This window comes from Carya illinoinensis, chromosome 2 (assembly GCF_018687715.1).
Source record: "Carya illinoinensis cultivar Pawnee chromosome 2, C.illinoinensisPawnee_v1, whole genome shotgun sequence".
Lineage (NCBI taxonomy): Eukaryota > Viridiplantae > Streptophyta > Magnoliopsida > Fagales > Juglandaceae > Carya > Carya illinoinensis.
Window position 1 is genome coordinate 10,359,588 of NC_056753.1, and position 23,795 is coordinate 10,383,382.

A 23,795-nucleotide genomic window follows, 5' to 3' on the forward strand; every position below is an offset into this window, starting at 1 on the left:
CTAATATATATAGTATTAATTACTGCCCATGATCGATGTCATTAACGGCCTGCATATTCATGATCTGGTTTTGTTTTCCCATTAATTTAGGTATGGGGCGGTATTTAGAACAAGCTTAGTTGGGAAAAAGGAGATAGTTCGCACGGATCCTGAAGTCAACACTTACATTTTTCAAAGAAGATAGATCTCTCTTATTATGGTACACAGAGAGTTTCATGAAAGTTCTTGGAAAAAAAAGTATTCTCACTCATCACGGGGAAATTCACAAATACCTCAAGAACTTGATTCTACACCTTGTTGGCCCCGAAAACCTCAAGGCAAATGTAATGAAAGAACTGGATGCAATGATTTGTAGAGATCTGCAAGCTTGGGCCAAAAATGAAACTGTGGACTTGAAAGAAGTAACCTCAAATGTAATAATATTAATATTGTCGGAATTCATGCGATCTATTTTTATTAATTTTCTCAAATATCTAATTTTTATTGTTTTGTAGATGTTATTTGACTATGCTGCTAAGCAGCTAATGAGTTATGATGAGTCGAAGACACCCTTGAAATTGGCAGAGAATTTCAAAGCTTTTATCTATGGTCTCCTCTCTTTTTCTCTTGACATCCCTGACACTGCATACCATACTTGTCTCCAGGTACTAATTATTATTTGAATATTGCTCATAATATCAATGGAAATTAATAATTATAAGAAAAATGAGCATGCATGCAGCTTGTTTCTTTAATTCCTTTTCTTACGTCTTGGAATAATATTTAATATATAAATTAGTTAGTTTCATTTTCTGTTTGATTTTAGGGACGTAAAAATGCTACAAAGATAATTAGGGATATCTACAATGATAGGAAAGCATCAAAGATTCATCATGGTGATTTCTTGGATCATTTGCTTGTGGAAGTGGAGAGTGAAAAGTCTATTTTGAATGAATCATCTGCCGTTGACTTGGTCTTGATGCTTATCATGAAACTACTTCGACAACCTTAACATTAGTACCCAAGTTTATCTCTGATCATCCAGACGTGCTGGCAGAACTTACGGTTTGTAATAATTAAGAATGTAAATTGAAGTTAAAAACTTTTTGCCAAGCCTTCTTATGATCTTGATCATGTTTCATATGACAGAAAGAGCATAAGGAAATTCTGAAAAACCGTGATGATAAGACATCTGAAATTACTTGGCAAGAGTACAAGTCATCAATGACTTTTACACATATGGTACGTACGAGTACGTAGTATTAGTACTTATGATTAAACTAATTTGTAATTACACCTTGATTTTATGGTATTCTCTTGTTTATAATAAACTTTAGAGATTTCTGAATTTTTCATTTGTAGGTTATCAATGAAACAGTAAAGTTAGCAAACATTGTACCAGCGATTTTCAGAAAGGTCGTAAAAGATGTAGAAATGAAGGGTATATAATTAGTAGAAAAATGATGGTCTTCGTCCTAAATTTTCCAAATTAATCAACATAGATAGCTTGAATAATGTTGTGAAGATCAGAACACTTTACTGTTTTTGTTTTGCAGGATATACAATTCCTGAAGGCTGGCTAGTCATGGTTGCTCCAAATGCTCTACATCTAAACCCAGATGTGCACACCGATCCCCACACAATTTAACCCATGGCGATGGGAGGCGTGTATAATATTAATTAATATATATAATTTGCATTTAATTTATATAATTATTACCGCAAAAGGTTAATTTAATTAATCATTTTATAATATTGGATATTTTTCTAATTTTATTTTCTCTTTAAAATGGAAAAGGGAAAAGAATTGCATGCAGGGTCTAAAACGTTCATGGCGTTCGGTGGTGGTGTGAGACTCTGCGTGGGAGCCGATCGACTTTGCAAAGCTTCAAATGGCCATATTTATTCATCACTTGGTCACAAAATACAGGTATATATATTATGGATGGTGCTACAGGACCGGTGGTAGCTCCCGCTGGAGCCACTGTTAGGCAAAAAAAAAAATTTGTTTTTTTTTAAATTATTTTTTAATAATTTTAAATATTTTTAAAATATATAAAAAAATTATAATAATATTAAAAAAAAAATTTAATTATTAAGAAAGAGAAAAAATTAAAAAAAAAATTGAGCCAGAGGTGGCCCGCCCCCAGCGGGAGCCACTAGCGATGGCCTTAGTGTTTTCTATATATTATATAGCGTATATCGCAACTAAATTATATTCTTTTTATATTTACTTAAAAGTTTTCAACCTTGTCTTCCCTTTAATTTACGAGTTAGATTTAAATATTTTTTACACTTTTTTTTTTCTATTTGTTTGAAATTAATAATTAATATAAATATATATATATATATATATTTATATGTAGGTGGAAAGTAAATGGAGGAGATGAGAAGATGATTCGAAGGCCAGCTTTGGTGTTCCCGAATGGTCTACCAATTGAGATGTCCGAAAAGGACAAGTGCTGAAGAAGAGACGTCCATTAGATCATCCATCAATGCGAAACGAAATAATTAATGCACCTCTTGATGATCTTATATGATCTTATATTATATATTAAGGGTGCCATATAAGTGATATTGATGATTATCAGTGTGTTTAATTTTCCAAACAATAACATGATGATTTAAGTATTGATCATGAGCTTTTATATATATATATATATATATATGCCAATAATCAATTAAGGGGTGTTTGAATTAGTGTTTCGTCTAATTTTATCATTATAATTTTTTTAAATTTTTATATAATAATAATATTCAAAAATAATATTTTAAAAATATTTTATTTAATTTTAAATTTTTATTTAAAATTATCTTATCTTATCTTAATCATTAATTATATATATACACACACGTGAGAAGGTACAACATATATGCATGAGCTCTTTGCATGATCTACAGTTGAAAAGGCTAAGAATTTATATCAATAATATTATATACAGTCGTGGAATTGTAAATGCTGCACAATCATTTTAAAAAAAAATGAAGTCCACGATATTTAAAAAGTTAATTTTTTTTATATTAGTTTTATATTAATTTGTTTTTTTCAAAATAATTACATGCCACTTAGACAATCATAATTATAAATTTCATTTCTCCAATCTACATATAATGCATGCGTGCCCTTCATGATAGGATAATTAATGATCTTTAATTCTGACAACTGCATGCATGGATGCAGGAGTAGTACGTACAATGAACCAAACTCCTTAATTGAAATACACGGCCTTTTCAAACAATGCAATTATATAAATCTACTATGCTGCCGAGTTATTACCGCTCCATTCGTTCAGTAAAAAAATTTTGTTTTTTTAATATTTTAGTTAATAATTAAAGAAGTAATTTTTAATATATTAATTTTTTTATCTATATTTTTAAAATATTAAAATATATTAATAAAATATGAAAACAAAAATAAAAAATAAAAAAACACAAATGTGATAGGTACGTACCTAGCATGCCCAACGGTAATTAATGAGCTGCAGCCTCGCATGGCTTATAATATATATAAGGGAAATAAAAGAGAGTTTGGGAGTAGTATCGATTCCATGCATGATTTCTTAGCTTTTAATTGGGGCTGCCTTCTTCACCAAGAAAATGTCTCCTCTCCGACGTTTTTACCTATTAATTATCATCATATATATTATGTGAAGTTTGTAAAATATCTAGCAATCTTTGATGCTACAGCATGAAGAGTACACTTTTCATGAGTGCACCAAAAACAACCGGATATTATATATAATATACACACACTAGTATTATTTGTGATAACTCGCTTTTGAGTATATTTTCGTTGAAATGGTTGTTTTTATTTTAATTAATATATTAATTTATCATTTTAATTTATTTGCATTTTAAAATTATTTTTTTTAATTTAATTGATATTGTGTTTTATTTCTTTTAGTTGTTTTGTGGTTTTTAATATCGTTTCGGCAGTTTAGTTTTGTTTTCCGGAATGAAGGTTAGATCTCATCTTTTTTCCCTACACCACCTCTTTTCCTTTTTCCTTTTCTTTTTCCTTTTTCTCTTTTTTCTTTTTTCTTTTTCCTTCTTTTTCTCTTTTTTTCTTTCTTTTCTTTTTTTTCTTCCCTTTCCCGCTCAACCCCCCGTCTCTCTCTCTCTCTCTCTCTCTCTCTCTCTCTCTCTCTCTCTCTCTCTCTCTCTCTCTCTCTCTCTCTCTCTCTCTCTCTCTCACGCCGGAGCCTTCAACCCCCCAATCTGCCGCCGTCCGGCCACCGTGCGGCTCACCGCCGGCACCGGTCGACTCGTCTCCCTCCGACGCACCTTCCCACCAAAACTCACTCCCATCCGGCCGGCCGTTTGGCCGGAAAACCCCTTTAAAGCCTGCACGGTTTTTGCTCTGATCCGCCGCCGTCGCTCCACCTCCGGCCACCATTTCTTCACCACTTCATCATCGGTCCCTTGCCGTCCTAACCCACCTATTTCCGGCCTCCAACGACCACCGGAACAGCTCCCACGAGCTAGCTTTCCTTTTTGGGAAATTCGGCCTCCCACCGCCGTTTCTGCCGCCACCCACAGCCAACCACCACTCCCAATAGCTTCACAATCATCCCTAGACCATTCCCTATCAATCCCAAGCCCTAGTTTGTCCCCGTTCAATTTCACAACCCACGGCCACAGTGAATTTTCACTGTGACGTTGCTTTTTCTCCGCAGTTTGCAACGCCGCGTGTTTTCTAAAATTTCCATATAGCGCTGTAAGTATTTTCCAAACCCTATTTTCAGATTTAAATATATATTGCTCATTCAATTTATTTTATCTGTTGGTTGGTTGATTCCGGACTGAGTCCGAGGAGTTCGGGGGTCGGATGGATGGAGGACGGAGTTGCCTGTTTATTTGATTTATGTTGTTGGATTATTTTTATGCATTGTTATGGCATTGCATGGTGCATGCACGTGTGTTTGTGAAATAGTGTGAAAAGCCTGTGTATTGGCGTAAGTGGTCTTACAGGTGCGTGTGTATCACGACCCCAAGCCGGGATGGGGTATTATCCCGGTGGAGCTCCTCTGGTCACTCGGGAGCGGAATAAACTGAGTGATGTCCCCTGGGTTGTCGCTAGACGACGGGAGCGGGGCTAGGCGTTGCTTGGCTACGAACGCGCCGGGCGCGGAACCAGGCATCGCCCTACGCACCGACTCCATGGCCCTTCGCTGGAGAGGGCTAGAGGATGTTTGGCTACGAACATGCGGGGCGTGGAACTGGGCATCGCTCGTTAGGTGTCACATGCGTAGTGGTACTTTGCGGTGTGGCACTGGAGCCAGGGTGTGCGGATGACCCCTAGGGGAGGTCATGGTGCATACGGATAAAATAGATTCTGGTTTGAGTCGGATAAAGGCCAAATGTGACTTTTGGCGTGTTTTTCGGAAAGGATGTGTTTTTGGGCCAAATGGGTTTTTGGCGTGTGTGGAAAAATTATGTTTTATGGGCTTTGTGCATTGGGCATGTTTCATGCATATTGTTCGAGTTCTATGTGTTTTTATCTGGTAGCGTTTGGGTTTTACTTACCTGCGGTACCATTTTTGGTTCCTTAGCTTTTGGTGCAGAGTTTGAGGATGAAGAGGAGGAGGCTGAGCCCGAGGATGCGGCTCCGCCGGGTTGCTGATGCTATGCTTTATATTTGGTTTAAAACTGTATTTGTGTTTTTTGTAATATTTTGTTTATGTATGTTTTAAACAGCTTGTATTACGTTAAGAAAAAATTCTGGTACTTAGTTATGACTTTCGTTATCTGCTGCGTGTTTCTTTGTGCACATATGTTGCCTTTGCACACACTTGGCACCCGTCGATAGGATGGAGACCCGGGTTGTCACCATCCGGGCGTCTCGATTTGGGGGCGTCACAAGTGGTATCAGAGCGGTTTGGCTCTGGGTAAAACCACATGTCATGTAGGTAGTACCAGAATGTTTTTTTTTTAAAAGTTGTGTTTAAAAATTATGTTAAGTGCAGTTGTTTTATTTGTTGTATTTGTTTGAGCTTGTTTGCTTGTTTTTATTTATTTGGTTATGTTTTTGCAAGCTGGTTTCTTTTGTTTCTTGCTGTGTGGTGTTGGTTTTGTTTTTGTTGGTTTTATGATGGTTTTATTTGTTTTCTTAAATGAGGGTCAAGAGTGGTGTTGTGGCAGGAAAATGGGGAGACCAAAGAAATCTACTCAGGAGCCACGGGACAATACATCAAGAGATGACTCCATAGCTCAAGCCATACGGCAGATGACGGAGTTTATGCAGCAAAATTATAGGCCACAACAGACAGGGCCTTGGCCACAACAAGGGGGTCCCTAGCCGCCACAAGGAGGGCCTTGTCTGCAACAAGAAGGATTTTGGCCGCAACCAGGAGGTCCTTGGCCATATCAGGGAGGGCCTTGGCCTTACCCGGGAGGATCTAGCAGCATGGTGCAAGCCAGGTGCACCTATGAGCGCTTCCTGGCGCATAGGACTCCACACTTCACTGGAGATGAGGATCCACTTCAGGCTGGAAAATGGATCAAAGATCTGGAGAGGACCTTTGAGGTGTGTGGATGCATTGAGGCACAGCAAGTACTCTACGCCAGCTATCTCTTGCAAGGTACCGCTTCTGATTGGTGGGATACCAAGAGGGTGATGCTGGAATCTGAATTGGGATCTTTCGCTACGGTGACCTGGCAGCGTTTCAAGAAGGAGTTCAATGACCGCTTCTTTCCCGCATCGGTAAGGAAGCAAAAGGCAAGAGAGTTCTCAAATCTGGTCCAAGGGGGCGCGACAGTGGAACAATACGCCCGGAGATTCATAGAACTTGGGCGATTTGCTCCTCACCTTATCGCCACTGAGGAGATGCGAGCAGATCGTTTTCAGGAGGGGCTACGCCATGACATACGCCGTATGGTGGTCAGCCATCGGATATCCACTTTTCAGGAATTAGTGGATGTGGCCACCCTTGTGGAGCGGGAAAATAATCTGAGTGTGGGCTCCCCTCCAGGGCATAAGAGGCGGAGTTTTTCTGGTGAAGGAAGCAGCTCGGGTTCGCCCCAGAAATTTGTTCAGCGGACCGGAACTCGACCTCAAACGTCCTCGGGTGTTCGTATGGGAGGACGGGTGCCTATTTGTGGAGCTTGTAATAGAGCTCATGAGGGCGAGTGTCGGATGAGTAGTGGACCCCAGTGTTACCGGTGCGGCCAAGTGGGACATATCGCTCGGGATTGCCCCGTCAGAGTTCAAGGAAGCCGTGGAGGTAGACACAGTGGAAGAACCAACCCGAGACAAGCAGTGCAAGCCCGGGTTTATGCTGTCACACCCGGAGAGGTGGATGATGAGGAGCCAGCGACCCATGATGCTGGAGTAATTACAGGTATGGATTAATTTAATTTTAAGTTGGATTTAATTTTTTTGGTGTATTTGGTTTCTCCTTTGTTTTTTTTTTTGGATTTCATGGGTTGATGTGTTTGGTTCAGGAAGAGTCTGTTTGTATGAGTTTTATGCTTGTACTTTGTTTGATTCCGGTGCTTCACAGTCGTTTGTATCTTCCACGTTTGCGCGGGTGTGTAATTTGGTCACGAAACCGTTGCCGAAGGCTATGATAGTGGCTCTACCCGATGGTGAAATGGTGTGGTGTTCCAAGGTTACTTTGGGATGCCCGTTAAATTTTGAGGGGAGATTCTTGGATGCTGATTTGGTGGTATTCAAGCTGTTGGGTTTTGATATCATCCTCGGAATGGATTGGCTATACCGATATTCTGCTAGTATTAATTGCAGAAGTCGGATAATTAGCTTTCAGCTTCCAGATGGTGATTGTCTAGAATTTGCAGGGAGTAAGTTAAAGGAAAAGCCGGTAATTATATCGGCAATTCAAGCAAAAAGGGAGATTGCATGGGGAGCGGATGCATTCTTGGTTCAGATGGTGTCCACGCCGTCCGAGGAGAAGTCTTTGGCAGACATTCCAGTTGTGGAAGAATTCCCCGATGTGTTTGTGGATGATTTGCTCGGACTACCCCCTGTGCGGGAAATGGAGTTTGTTATAGACTTGGAACCTGGAGCGGCTCCTGTGCATAAAGCTCCTTATCGCATGGCACGGCTGAATTAAAAGAGTTGAAGACTCAGCTGCAAGAGCTGGTAGAGAAGGGATTTATTCAGCCTAGTACTTCACTGTGGAGTACACCAGTTTTGTTTGTTAAAAAGAAAGATGGAACCCTCCGTATGTGCATTGATTATCGGGAATTGAATAAGGTGACCATCAAAAATAAATATCCTCTCCCGCGGATAGATGATTTATTTAATCAGCTTCGAGGAGCAACCGTGTTCTCTAAAATTGATCTGAGGTCGGGATACTACCAGCTGAGGATCAGAGACAAGGATGTGCCTAAAACTGCTTTCAGGTCGAGGTATGGGCATTATGAATTTAAGGTGATGCCGTTTGGGTTAGCTATTACCCCTGCTACTTTCATGGATTTAATGAATCGAGTGTTTCGACCTTATCTGGATTCCTTTGTGGTAGTATTTATTGATGATATTCTGATTTATTCCCGAGATGTTGAAGAGCATGTGTATCATCTTCGTCTGGTACTTGGGAAATTGAGAGAACACCAGTTGTATGCCAAGCTCAGCAAGTGTGAATTCTGGTTGGAAGAAGTTAAATTTCTTGGGCATGTAATTTTCCGAGACGGAGTGGCTGTTGATCCTAGTAAGGTAGAAGCCATTTTGTCATGGCAGCGCCCTACTACAGTGCGCGAGATCCGGAGTTTCTTGGGGCTCGCCGGATACTACGAAAGATTTGTAGAGAGTTTTGCTCGCCTATCCGGACCTCTCACAGCTTTGACTCGGAAGAATACAGAATTTGTTTGGTCAGATAAATGTGAGAGAAGCTTCCAGGAATTAAAGAACAGGTTGACGACGGCACCAGTGTTAGCGCTCCCAGAACCGCATAAGCCATTCGTAGTCTTCAGTGATGCGTCTAAGTTTGGTTTGGGTTATGTCCTTATGCAGGAAGGACGGGTTGTAGCCTATGCATCTCGTCAGCTAAAGGACCATGAGAAGAATTATCCGACGCACGATCTAGAATTGGCTGCGATTGTTTTTACTCTCAAAATCTGGCGGCACTTCTTGTATGGGGAAGCTTGCGAGTTATTTACTGATCACAAGAGCTTGAAGCATTTGTTTTCCCAGAAAAATCTGAATATGAGGCAGAGGCGATGGCTGGAGCTAATCAGTGACTATCAGTGTGAGATCAAGTACCACCCGGGGAAGGCTAATATAGTTGCTGATGCTTTGAGCCGGAAGTCACACTTGGAAGATGAAGCCAAGCCGTCAGAATTGGATTCGTTGCTTTGTGGGATGAGAAGGCTCCTTATAGAGAGTTCGCAGCAAGTGGAGATTTTATCTTCAGTTCTTGATATTCGGGTAACTGATTTTGAGGAATTGAAGACTCTTCAAAGAAAGGATCCGAAGCTGCTGAACATCAGAAAAAGAGTCAGAAAATCTCGAGGGCCGTTGCATTATAGCATGGATAGCGATGGGATACTTCGGTTCCGAGATCGCAGAGTGGTCCCCAAGGACTCTGAATTCAAAGAGCGGATCATGGCGGAAGCTCATGCGGCCCCTTATTCAGTTCATTCCGGCAATACAAAGATGTATCGGGACTTGAAGAAAAATTACTGGTGGGATGGAATGAAGAAGGACATTGCCTTATATGTTGAGAAATGCCACACATGCCGTCAGGTGAAGGCCGAGCATCAAAGACTTGCAGGTATGCTCCAACCCCTCCCTATTCCTGAGTGGAAGTGGGATGACATCACGATGGACTTTGTAGTGGGTTTGCCGAGAACGCCTAGTGGAAAAAATTCTATTTGGGTGATTGTTGACCGGTTAACGAAGAGTGCTCATTTTCTGCCTGTTAATAACACCAACTCTTTGGGTAAGTTGACCCGCTTGTATGTCAAAGAGATAGTGCGGCTACACGGCATACCAAAGAGTATAGTGTCGGATCGAGACCCGAGGTTCACGTCGTAGTTCTAGAAGAGTTTCCAGGCAGCTTTGGGTACTAAGTTGAAGTTCAGTACTGCTTATCACCCGCAGACAGACGGCCAGTCAGAGCGCACCATTCAGACCCTGGAAGACATGTTGCGAGCATGTGTCATGGAATTCCAAGGGAGTTGGGAGAATCATTTGCCGCTCATCGAGTTTGCATACAATAACAGCTTCCATGCGACCATTCAGATGGCTCCCTATGAAGCTCTTTATGGGAGAAAGTGCAGGTCGCCCTTGTGTTGGGATGAAGTTGGGGAGAGTAGGATAATTGGACCCGAAATAATTCTAGAGATGCAAAGCCAAGTCCGGATGATCAGAGATAAAATGGCGGCAGCTCAGAGTCGCCAGAAAAGTTACGCTGATACCAGGAGGAGAGAGTTGTCTTTTGAAGTTGGTGATTGGGTTTACCTTAAAGTCTCTCCCATGAGAGGTGTTAAGCGTCTTGGTAAGAAGAGGAAGCTAGATCCGAGATATGTCGGCCCTTTTCAGATTTTGGAGAAGGTAGGGTCCGTCGCCTATAGAGTTGCTTTGCCAGATTATTTTGGGGATGTTCATGATGTCTTCCACGTATCATCCCTGAAGAAGAGCTTTAGACAGCAAGAGCCACGCTTCTTCGACCTAGCGGGTATTCAGTTGCAACCGGATCTCACTTATGAAGTTGTTCCGTCGCAGATCTTGGATTTGAAGGAGCAACAGTTGAGGTCCAAGACCATACCTTTGGTTAAAGTGGCTTGGGGAGATCCGTTAGCTCAAGACTTCTCTTGGGAGCGAGCAGCGGACATGAGGGAGCAGTACCCGTACTTGTTCGAATAAAGAAGGTATGTATCTTAATCTTGGTCACAGTTGGTTTATGTGCTTTCATGTGGCTTGCTTTAAGTTGGTGGTTGCTCTGCAAATTTCGAGGACGAAATTTGTTTTTAAGGAAGGGAGGATGTGATGACCCGCTTTTGAGTGTATTTTCACTGAAATAATTGTTTTTATTTTAATTAATATATTAGTTTATCATTTTAATTTATTTGCGTTTTAAAATTGTTTTTTTTTAATTTAATTGATGTTGTGTTTTATTTCTTTTAGTTGTTTTGTGGTTTTTAATCTCGTTTCGGCGGTTTAGTTTTGTTTTCCGGAATGAGGGTTAGACCTCATCTTTTTTCCCTACACCTCTTTTCCTTTTTCCTTTTTCTCTTTTTTCTTCTTTCTTTTTCCTTCTTTTTCTCTTTTTTCTTTCTTTTCTTTCTTTTCTTCCCTTTCCCGCTCGACCCCCCGTCTCTCTCTCTCTCTCTCCTCCTCTCTCACGTCGGAGCCTTCAACCCCCCGATCTGCCGCCGTCCAGCCACCGTGCGGCTCACCTCCGGCACCGGTCGACTCGTCTCCCTCCGGCGCACCTTCCCACCAAAACTCACCCCCATCTGGCCGGCCGTTTGGCCGGAAAACCCCTTTAAAGCCCGCACGGCTTTTGCTCCGATCCGCCGCCGTCGCTCCACCTCCGGCCACCATTTCTTCACCACTTCATCACCGGTCCCTTGCCGTCCTAACCCACCTATTTCCGGCCTCCAACGACCACCGGAACAGCTCCCACGAGCTAGCTTTCCTTTTTGGGAAATCCGGCCTCCCACCGCTGTTTCTGCCGCCACCCACGGCCAACCACCACTTCCAATAGCTTCACAATCATCCCTAGACCATTCCCTATCAATCCCAAGCCCTAGTTTGTCCCCGTTCAAAAGTGGGTTTTTCACAACCCACGGCCACAGTGAATTTTCACTGTGACGTTGCTTTTTCTCCGCCGTTTGCAACGCCGCGTGTTTTCTAAAATTGCCATATAGCGCTGTAAGTATTTTTCAAACCCTATTTTCAGATTTAAATATATATTGCTCATTCAATTTATTTTATCTGCTGGTTGGTTGATTCCGGACTGAGTCCGAGGAGTTCGGGGGTCGGATGGATGGAGGACAGAGTTGCCTGTTTATTTGATTTATGTTGTTGGATTATTTTTATGCATTGTTATGGCATTGCATGGTGCATGCACGTGTGTTTGTGAAATAGTGTGAAAAGCCTGTGTATTGGCGTAAGTGGTCTTACGGGTGCGTGTGTATCACGACCCCAAGCCGGGATGTGGTATTATCCCGGTGGAGCTCCTCTGGTCACTCGGGAGCGGAATAAACTGAGTGATGTCCCCTGGGTTGTCGCTAGACGATGGGAGCGGGGGCTAGGGGTTGCTTGGCTACGAACGCGCTGGGCGCGGAACCAGGCATCGCCCTACGCACCGACTCTGTGGCCCTTCGCTGGTGAGGGCTAGAGGATGCTTGGCTACGAACACGCGGGGCGTGGAATTGGGCATCGCTCGTTAGGTGTCACATGCGTAGTGGTACTCTGCGGTGTGGCACTGGAGCCAGGGTGTGCGGATGACCCCTAGGGGAGGTCATGGTGCATACGGATAAAATAGATTCTGGTTTGAGTTGGATAAAGGCCAAATGTGACTTTTGGCGTGTTTTTCGGAAAAGATGTGTTTTTGGGCCAAATGGGTTTTTGGCGTGTGTGGAAAAATTATGTTTTATGGGCTTTGTGCATTGGGCATGTTTCATGCATATTGTTCGAGTTCTATGTGTTTTTATCTGGTAGTGTTTGGGTTTTACTTACCTGCGGTACCATTTTTGGTTCCGTAGCTTTTGGTGCAGAGTTTGAGGATGAAGAGGAGGAGGCTGAGCCCGAGGATGCGGCTCCGCCGGGTTGCTGATGCTATGCTTTATATTTGGTTTAAAACTGTATTTGTGTTTTTTGTAATATTTTGTTTATGTATGTTTTAAACAGCTTGTATTACATTAAGAAAAAATTCTGGTACTTAGTTATGACTTTCGTTATCTGCTGCGTGTTTCTTTGTGCACATATGTTGCCTTTGCACACACTTGGCACCCGTCGATAGGATGGAGACCCGGGTTGTCACCATCCGGATGTCTCGATTTCCCTGTGTTCGGGTGTGGGGATTTGGGGGCTTCACACTATTGAAGAAATTTAAGTAGATACAATAATCTAAAAAAATAAATGCAACTTTAAAGCATGTAGAACAATACATATCTTTAAGGTGATAATTACCCCCATTCCAAAGAGTTTGCTACCAGATTACAACCAATTCACCTTCAGGATACAATAAAGTTACCAACTGCATATAGCAATTTTGTAGTTTTTCTTTCAGAGTTTCTTTACAAAATTATGTAAGTGACTGAAAATATGGAAGAATGAAATGTTAAAATTCATGGGTCTCACCCTCTATTTATAGAGAATAAAGTGGCATAATGTGAAAGATCACAACTCTTAATTTGTGACTTTTCAACTGATAGATATTAATTTAAAGGTTATGATATTTCAATTAAAGACCAAGAGGCATGCGTGCCTAGCCAAGTGGTTAGGAGCATCCCTGCCCCAAGGCAGTGCACTGGTTCATGCAAGGCGGTGTTAGGAATATCAGTGCCCCAGTACCTTGCATTTTTCTTTCCTTAGTCTGGGCTCTAGGCTTCATCTCCCCATTGCCCTAGGCCCTTTATCCTTTGTGCAACCCATAGTCAATTCACCAAAAGGGGGGTTGATGTGTGATGATGTGTTGGGAACCTCGGTCAAGTCCCCAAACACTAAGTTGTCCACACCTTAGTTTTCCTTGGGTTGACCGAATGCCTAAACCTTCTTGCCTGGTTATTGCTCAATAATGACAATGATGACAATTTTAGTAAGGTGAGATTTAGTGTTTAGGGCTAGTTTGATGTATGGGAATGATGGAAAAGATGAAGGAAGTGATGGAACTCCAATGCATGTGATAGGTGCACAACAATAGTGGGGCACACTAGGGTTGGCCCCACTTTAGTGTGATCCTAGGGTTTGGAGTATGGAATGGCTAGGGTTTGGATGGAAAAAGAATTTCTAAATTGTAGAAGATAATTTAGGACTTGTGCATTTCGGCCAAGGGAAGAGGAAATGGATTGATTGGGAATTGAGAGATTTTAGGAGTGCCCTAAAATCTTGGATCTCAATATGGTAGGTGTATGACCGGTTGGCTATGGATAGGAATTGATGAGATATGGGATGAAAATTAGGATTCCTAAACTTTAGGAATCCTATAATATGGCAAGTAGGGTTTCGGCTATGACCAATGGCAATGGGAAGAAGGGCAAACTTGGGTACAGCTGAATATGGGAAGTTTGGTGGGCAATAGGGTAGGCGTGTATAGTGTTTGGAAGATGGGATTGTGCACGAAAATATATGAACACCAAGAAAATGGATGAACACGAATGAACACTCAAGAACACAATGAATAAATAATTAACTTCAATTCACAAATTGCACAAAGTTGAAAGAAAACCTCATACATTGATAAATTGAATCACACATATTCAATGAATTGCAAGGTGATGAGGCTCTCTTTGGGATTCACAAATTTCACCCAAAAAGCCCAAGTGCAAAGGCACCAAAATAAGATCTCCTAAACAAATAATCTCCTTCTAGGGTAATTGCCAAAAGATGTAAATGAAATGACTAAGGGTCCTATTTATAAAGCTTACAAATTAGAAATCTCCAAAAGGTCGCTAGTAAATTAAATGAATAAATAAAACAAATTAAATAAATAAAAGAAATAAACAAAATAATAAAATGGATAAATGGCCTTATGGCCGTGACATGCATGGCCCATGGTGGGCTAGGGTAGTGCATGGCCCACGGCTAGGCTATTCTTGATTTGATTCGATGGCTGGCTGCATGGCATGGCATTGTGCTATGCGTTGGTCTGGTGGTGGGCACGACATGGCCTTGTGCGTGGCCTTCTGATGGTGTCATGGCATGGTGCCAAGCCTAGGCCTGATGTTGCGTACAGGGTGGTGCCATGCTACTGCTGTGAGGCCCAGTCAAGTGGCTTGGGCGGTGGTCCTGCATGGCCCAGGCTGGTGGCCTGGGTGATGGGCATGCATGGCCCAAACTGATGGTCTAGGTACTAGGATTGCAAGGCACAGGTTGGAGCCATGTGTTGGATGGCATGCCTGGTGGGCATGCCACTAGCCTTGCCTACAAGGCACGGGCTGGAGTCGCTTGGTGCTGGGGTCCAATTAAGATATTTGATTATTGAGTTGGTTGACCTCATTCACTTTATCTAATAACCTCCGAGACATGGTCATAACAGAGGCAAAATATTGAGCACTAAGAAATCTTGATTCTGAAACAACATCAAAATAACTCTTTCTTAAAAAATGAATCTCTGCTCCTATCATAAAAGCAACATCCTTAAGTGAGTAAAAGGAAGGACAAAACATCTCTATTGCTTCACAGAGTTTCTCGTGAAGCATCTCTCTATAAGAAACAAAAGATGTAGCATCATAACCCTGTGGCGCCTGACAACTCCAGAAGAGTTGTAAAATCTTACGATGCTTGTCTAGTCTAAAAATGTGGCCACTATTTTTGTTGAATGTGGAGGTTGGTGGCTTAACTTTAATGACTTCTCCACTAACTATGTTATTCACAAGAACTCCAGAAGAGTACAACTCCAGAAAAGTAGTGAATTTAATGTTAAAACGATTTTGAATCAATATGACAAATTTGTTTACCAAAACATTACAAACTGCATCATTTAAAGAGTTGGTACACAAGATTGAGATGCATCAACGCAGAAACATTTCACTATAAAGTCTTGAAGCACTTTTATATGGACAAAACTTATCGCCTGAGTATTCCAATGGTTGTTCGATCACTTGATGTTCACAAAGACCCATTTGATCCTTGTGAAGACGATGAATAAATTCTTGATCCTAAAATACCTTATCTCAATGCAATTGGAGCCCTGATTTATCTTGCAAATTGCGCTCAGCCTGATATTGCATTTTTAGTTAATTTACTTGCAAGATATAGTTCCACACCAACTTGAAGACATTGGAATTGTATTAAACATGTCCTTCGATATGGGATTATTTTATTAACATGGATATGTGGATGCAGGTTATCTTTCAGATCCACACAGAGGTAGATCTCAAACTGGATATGTATTTACTTATGGAAATTCTGTTATATCATGGAGATCTATCAAGCAAACACTATCTGCTACTTCTTCAAATCACTCAGAGATCATTTCTATTCATGAGGTAAGTCGAGAATGTATTCGGCTAAGATTAGTGATTCAACATATTCAAGAAAAGTGTGGTCTTCCAGTGATTAATGATAGCCCAACAATTTTATACGAAAATAATGTTGCTTGTATTACTCAAATTAGAGAAGGATATATCAAAGGTAATAAAACCAAACATATTTCACCTAAATTCTTTTATACACATGAACTTCAGGAGAAATGTGAAATTAATATCAAACAGATACGGTCAAGTGATAATCTAGTAGATTTATTCATTAAAGCATTACCAACTGCAACATTTAAGAAGATTGTGCAGAACATTGGAATGCAGAGACTTGAAGACCTATTATCAAATACTTTTCAGGGGGAGTAAATGTCTTGAAGACTTATGCTAATTGTACTCTTTTTCTTTCGCTAAGGTTTTATCCCACTGGATTTTCCTTTCCAAGGTTTTAATGAGGCAATCTTAAACCACTTGGCAGTACACATGAGTGTTGTACTCTTTTTCTTTCGCTATTGGTTTTTTCCCACTGGATTTTTCATTGGCAAGATCTTAACGATGCATATTCTTTATGTATGGTCATCCAAAATGGGAATGTTATAAACTGATTTGTATGACCATCTTTAACCATTAATTAAGACTATCTTTAGCCATCAATTAAGAATATTTAGCCATTAATTATGACTTAACCTATACATAAACTCATTTGTACTCCTATATATATGAGTATCATTCACTTGTATATGATGAAGTTTTATATTGAATAACAACGCTTTCTCTTACAATATCATTTCTCTTTTAGTTTCATAATATTTAGATGTTTATTTACATTCAGATTTTATAATTTATTTTCATGAACACATCTAGCTAAGTTTTCAACTAGGGTTGAGGATGAAATCTCATTGATGATTAGTTGTATTATTTATGAGATTGATTATTTTTCTCAGTTATTTATGTGTTCAATGATATATTGTTCATACTTCATATCAATTGAGATCCTAATTTACAATTTTGTCAAAAAAATAAATAAAATCTTATATCTTTTGTGATTTGTTTTAATAGATACAAGTGATGATTTGATTTTATATCTTTAAGAAAAGAAGAATATACTTTAGATATTTAAAAAAAATAAAAAAAGAGTTTCAATGATAATATTTTCCATAATAAGAAAATTAATTTCTAGATTATCATGTAAATGTTCAGAAAGAATCAATTTTCATAAATATATTATTAGGAATTAATGAAGAGGATTCCAAAACCTTAATTCATTCCCCATTAAAAGTTTATTCATTGTTTAGATTAATTTTTATCTTTAGAGTTTATTTGAGTTCTTTTTATTGTGATTAATTCTTTAAATTAATTATTTCTTGCTTTGATTAATTGATTATTTAGTTCTTAATTTTTTATTTTCTTTTATAGCTTATCTTTCTAAACTAGATTAAAATTTATTTAGTTTATATTTAATTGGTTTCCTAAGTTTTTAAAACTCTCTGTGGGTTTAACCTCGTTCTTGCTAAAACTATACTTAGTATGATTCGTGCACTTGCGAGTATAATTAAAATTTTACAACAAGTTTTTGGTATCGTTGCCAAGGACTTGGTTAGGAAAACATATTGGATATTGACTAAGTTTATTCTTCTACTAGTTGTAGTTAGTTTTTTTATATAAAAAACTTAAAAAAATTAAAAACTTAGAAAATCTTTTGCAATATTGTGTGGTGTATGAAGACGTGGATACGTGATCATACACATTGCTTTGTTAGTTTAGATTCTGATTCATTGTCTATAATGGGAGAAAACTTTAAGAATACTAAAACTCATAGGGAGTTGTTTTCACCTATTACCACCAACCCTCTATCATGTATGGTATTGCCCGCAACTACTGTAGCATACTTTGAGTTGAAACCACGAATAATTCAATTAATTCCCACTTTTCATGGTTTTGAGAGAGAAGATCCTTACATGCATGTACAGGATTTTCTTTAGATTTGTGCTACCTTTAGGTTCTAGAACTTCACTAATGAGTCAGTTTACCCATGCTTATTTCTTTTTTCTTTAAAGGATAAGGCAAAGGCTTAGCTTAACTCTTTGCTTTCTAGATCCATCGCCTCTTGGGATATCCTTGTCACAAAATTTCTCTCTAAATTTTTTTCAAAGTCAAAAACCAATGCTTTGAGAAGAGAGATTGCTGATTTTTAGCAAGAAGACAACGAAAAATTTTATGAGATTGAGAGATTTAAGGACGTGATTCTAAAGTATCCCCACCATGGTTTTGAGACATGGAGACTCGTACAATATTTTTACAATTGTTTAACTCAGAAAAACCATAACATGATTGAGTCAATGAATAGTGGTAGATTTTTGAGTTTAAAAGATGATGAGGCATATAAGTTTTTTGAAAATTTATCAGAGAGCTCCCAGTAATGAGACTTTTCTACTCATAGAGAAAGATCATCCTAGACAGCCAAGAAAGGAGTTTTGTATGAATTAAGTGAGGATCGTGATATTAAAGTCAAATTAGACAATCTCACTTGTAAGGTAAAAGCTTGAATTCTAAGTAGAACCATGAATTCTGTAAATCAAGTCCAAGTTGAAGTGTGTTCTATTTGCTCTAGTCCCTTGCATACAACACAAACATGCCCCTCTTCACAGGCTTATTCAAAGTGCTATCCTGAGCAAGCAAATGCACAAAATAATTTTGGGAAGTCATTTGCTAATCTTTTTATAGATACATTCAACCCTAATTGGCGAAATCATCCTAATTTTTCCTGGAGGCAAAATCAACCTTCCATGAATTTAGGTGGACAACAGATGCAGCAGCAAAGTCAATTTCATCCAACTAATCCAAATTATTCTCCTGAGCTACGTTAAGAGACGGCCACCCATCAGGGGGAGTTGGCCTAGTCCCACTAGGAATTTGGCCAATGTCTCCTCCAAGCCAAACTCACTAGATAGCTTGTGCGAGTCACTGGACCTCTGGGCAGTGGAGATAGAGGAAATCCAAGACTCATGTCATTGCCTTGAGGCTGAAAAGGACAAGTTGTCCAGGCAACACAACTTGGACATGAGATTGTACAAATGGCTGGAGAAAACCTACATGGACCTATTAGAGAGGTAAAGCTCAAGTCCTCCTAGCTTAAGTCCCAAACCAAGGAAGTGCGAGATTTGGAGGTTGAGTTGGCCATGGTCGATGTAGGTTAGCAAGCGTGAGACCAGCAGATTGCATTTTTAGAGTCCGAGCTAGCTGCTTGGGATTTGGAGATTGAGGCTTTATGGTCCAACTTAGCGAATGTGAAGAAGATCTACGACCGAGCTTGAGCTTATAGCTATAAGGAAGGCTTGGACAAGCTGAGGGAACACCTATTGGTGAACCCTTAGACTGACCTAAGGACCTTGGCAATCCCTCCAACCCAACAACATGGCCTTTTGTTATTCCAATCTCATAGGAAAGGAGCAAATGCTTGAGGCTTTCTCAGATCCCTGAGAGTTGCCTGGTTCCTTGTTTTTGTATTTTTGTCAAGGTATTGTTCCCGCGAGTTGGAGTACACTGATGGGGGTTCTACAGGGATTCTTGCTCCACCTGCTGTCTTCTAGAGCTCTCACTTCTTCGTGGCCTTTGAGACCTTCCCTAATCTTGCCCTGTCTCCCTCCTCGAGTTTGTAGGGTGATGGTTAGTGTGGTGTGGCGCTTCATCTCCTCTCTCTTCTTTCTATAAGTGACATAATCTTCAGTGTTGTGGGTCTCATTCCCATGATAGGTGCAAAATTGGCAGCTGGCCCATTCACAGTTTTCGGCTCCTCAACTGTCTATCCTACCTTCTTCTTACACGCTCAAGCTAGACTATGCATGCTGTGAGGCTTGCCCCCTTGAGGCACCAACTTTGATTTTTTCTACGACCTTCATTCGTACTTATGCATTGGACTTCCTATTGGCTTGCTCCATTTCAGTTTTTCTGAAGGCAGTCAACGCCGGAGATTATCTTCGGCTTTAATGAATCTGTCCTCCTTGTCCATAAACTCCTGCAATGTTGTAGGGATTTTTCTCGTTAGCTTTGTCATGAATAGGTTTCGAGGCCACATGTCCTTGAGAAGTGCTACAAGAGTGATCTTATTATCCTTGTCATCTGTCGTCATGCATTCATTCTTGAACTTGGCCACATAGGCCTTTAGGCTCTCGTCCTTCCATTGAATGACGGTTAGGAAGTTGGCCTTTAGGTGTCTTCTTCTCTTACTTGCCATGAACTGTGCTAGGAACGACCTGGCCCACTGGCCAAAGCTGTCAATTGAGTTGGGTTGCAATGACCCAAACCAGCCTCTCATGACTTGCTTCAAGGTTAATGGGAAAGCTTTGCAAGCTATCTTTCTAAGAAATTTGTGCAAGGTCCTACGAGCCCTGAAGGTCTCCAAGTGCTCGATAGGGTCTTTACCGTCATACGTCTCCATCTGTGGTACTCGAAATTTGGGAGTAGTGGGGCGGTCATCACCTCTAAGCCATAGGGCAAGTCCATGCTAGTGAGCAGCTGGTTGACTGATGATGAGGCTCCCAATTGCCTTACCATTTCCTCGTACTTATCTATAAGGCTATGTAACTCATGGTTCATCATTTTTCCTTTCTTTTTTGCTGGCATCTACCCCGCATGCGCTCCAAGACTCTTCTTGTTTGTTTCGACTTGGCCCCACATCATCTTGTACCTTAGTGTTCTTCATTTATAAGGCTTTATTTTCCTAGCGAAGATTTTCCACCTCCTCTGCCATCTTCCTCATGCATTCTTCCATTTTTGCAAACCTTGCAACACAAGCAAGGTAGTGGCTCGAGGTTATGGGCAACCTCTGATGCTTAAGTCAATGTTCCCCTTACTACTTGGGAGAATTTCAATACATCAAGAGAGCATGAGGCAATCCTAATCTGAGCTTTAGCTTTTATACCACTAACAAAGATAGTTCCATGAATCTTGTGTCAAATTTATCTGTCTTTCGTATAGGATGTTACTCTGCTATTTCTAACGAAGCATTGCCCTCTCAATTCACATCTTTGCTGTTGATTGGTGGGCACAGACTCTGCTACATACTTCTACTAGTGATAGGGGTCGCATCGCATGCACTAATGGTGACAGGTTGCTTTACTACAACCCCTCTGTCCGTGTGTGTGCCAGCCTTTTGTCAGCATGTCCTTATCATTGTGCATTCATGCAGGGCAGCGTCAAGAATATCAAGGCCTCATCACCTTACATTTGTCTTTTTGTAGTCTGGTCTTTATCTCCCCTAGGCCCTAGGCCCTTTCTCCTTTTTGCAACCTGTGGCTGGTGCGCCAATTTTTTTGGGGGGATTTTTGGTTGGGGGGGGGGGGGGGAGTTGATGTGTGATGGCCTTAAATGTGGTCTCAGCCCAGCCCAGGAGGGAAACATGAACATGAATGTCCCTCTCCATTGGGCCCGACCCGATAGGTGATTTCCCATCCTTTCTAGTAGTGGTTTACAAGAAGAAACAATAACTCACATTCAATAAATTCACACATTTAATATCACAATCTACAATACAAATATATATATATATATATTCACTACTCCATCTTTGTAAATTAAAGCGAGGGTAAATCTGTACATGTCACACATTTGTCATTTATAAACTACTAGTAGCAGAGAAGATGGCACATATCATGCAAGATCTATACATGCCTGAGAATACTGGATTTGAATTTGAAGAATATTTTGGATATAAAATACATATATCTTGAACCCGGGAGCCATAGAATTAACTTATCGAAATTTATAATGAAAGAAGTTGGTGTAGTTATGGTGCTAATTACAGTTGTAGTAATAGAGAAAAAAATAAAAAAATAACTAAGAAGAAACAAAAACTTTTCTAACCGCTCAATGGGACTTCTTTAGATAGGAATAGATTCGAACTCGTAGTTAATTATTAGAAATTTTACAAATGGAATGAAAGTGTCCGTTTGAATACTTAAAATATCTCATATATTTGTAAATAATAGTTAAATTGAGTTAAAATGTTTTATTAGATTTTGAGAAATGAGAGAAAGAAAGTTGAATAAAAATATTATAAAATTAAAAAATTATTTGAATGTAATTTTTAATATTATTTTTTTGTGTTTTGTTTGGAAGTTTGAAAATGTTATATTGATTAGATGAAAAAATTGAAAAGTGTTTTGTGTTTGAGTGATGTTTGAGAATAAAATATCTAAAAATATCTGAGAATATTTGAAAACAATTGTGTTGCCAAACAGACCTTAATTATCAAAACATGTCTAAAAGTTGGAAATAAAGATATTCAATATTATAAATATTTACCAAAATACTAAGCATCAAAATTGTAAAATTTTGTACCTTGTATTGTTGCACTTTCCCAAAATTCCTCCATAAAAGGGATTGCACCTTCATGGTGCAATTATCTCCCAAAACATTTTTCATTATATATAAGGGTCTACGCCTTATCAATATCTTTCAGTGTAGTTATCATTTCTATAATTTTTTCCATCCAAAATTTAGAGCATCATTACTCCATAGAGGTATTTGTGTATTTATCTATCCTAGAACCAAGCAGTTGTTGGGTGCTTCAAAGGAGAAACAAAAAACCACTAGTGGAAGCTTCGAATAGCTGGTTGTTCTCTCTCTCTCTCTCTCTCTCTCTCTCTCTCTCTCTCTCTCTCTCTCTCTCTCTCTCTCTCTCTCTCTCTCTCTCTCTCTAACTCCACGATCACCATTTTTTTTTATCTCATCTATACAACTTTTCTTTCCCATTCTATGCTATGTAATTTTCATTTGCTTTGTTTAAATTCTATCTACTCGTGTGGTCTCCGTTGGATGCAATCTCTAGAATATTTAGTTTTAATGAAATCTTTTATCATGGTTCTTGTGTATTTAAGGGAAAAAGCTGATAGTGCAAAGATAGGTCTTGTTTGATTTAGACTTGCCTGCCAATTGTTTGTGCATATTACCCAAACAAAGCCCCAAATACGTAGTTACGGTGCAATAATACACTCAAATATAATGTATCAAGGGTTTAGCATCTTTGACATAATACATAGGTAAACCAACAACTTACACTCAGTTGGGATAATAAAAAGAAATCATGAAAAATAAATTTAAACCTTCAATATTTTAATACTAGAGATAGATTTAAAGAGTTTCTTATTTGATGTCTATGAAAAGTGTCTAGCTAGCTGAAGTAAGAAAAGCGAATTCCTTAATCAAATTTTGGTAACTTCACTACCAATGCTCTTACACCCTCTTAGTATCCTTCAGTATAGTTATCTGCCCCATAAGTTTCTTGTGTGCCAGATCTACACATTCTCGATATTACACTTTCTATAAATATGTAAGAATAAAACATGTAACGCTTCATATTTTTGAAACTATTGTTTTCTTTTAAGCTCAAACCACACATTTCATGAGGTAGAATTTTAGTGAGATATTCCTTAATTTATGATGCAATTGAGACAACATTTTTAAACAATAATAATTCACAATATATTTAATAAGATATAAGTGCTAAAAAGAACTTTTAAGAAATACCATATTAATTAAGATCACTTACCTAATTTTGCTCCTCTTAACAATGTCAACAAAATTACTTAGAACCTAAACAAGGCCAATCGCTTTCTATTAATATCCCAAATAAGTTTATGTCCTTTAAACTTGAAATAATCATATATAATATAATCTAATTTAATATTCTAGACCACATCATTAATATT

The 23,795-nt window shown here is 39.4% G+C and overlaps 1 pseudogene; it reads left to right on the forward strand.

Annotated features, from left to right (window-relative positions):
• The first annotated feature begins 715 nt into the window (after positions 1-715).
• LOC122301693 lies at positions 716-19,676 on the forward strand (annotated as a pseudogene).
• The last annotated feature ends 4,119 nt before the right edge of the window (positions 19,677-23,795 follow it).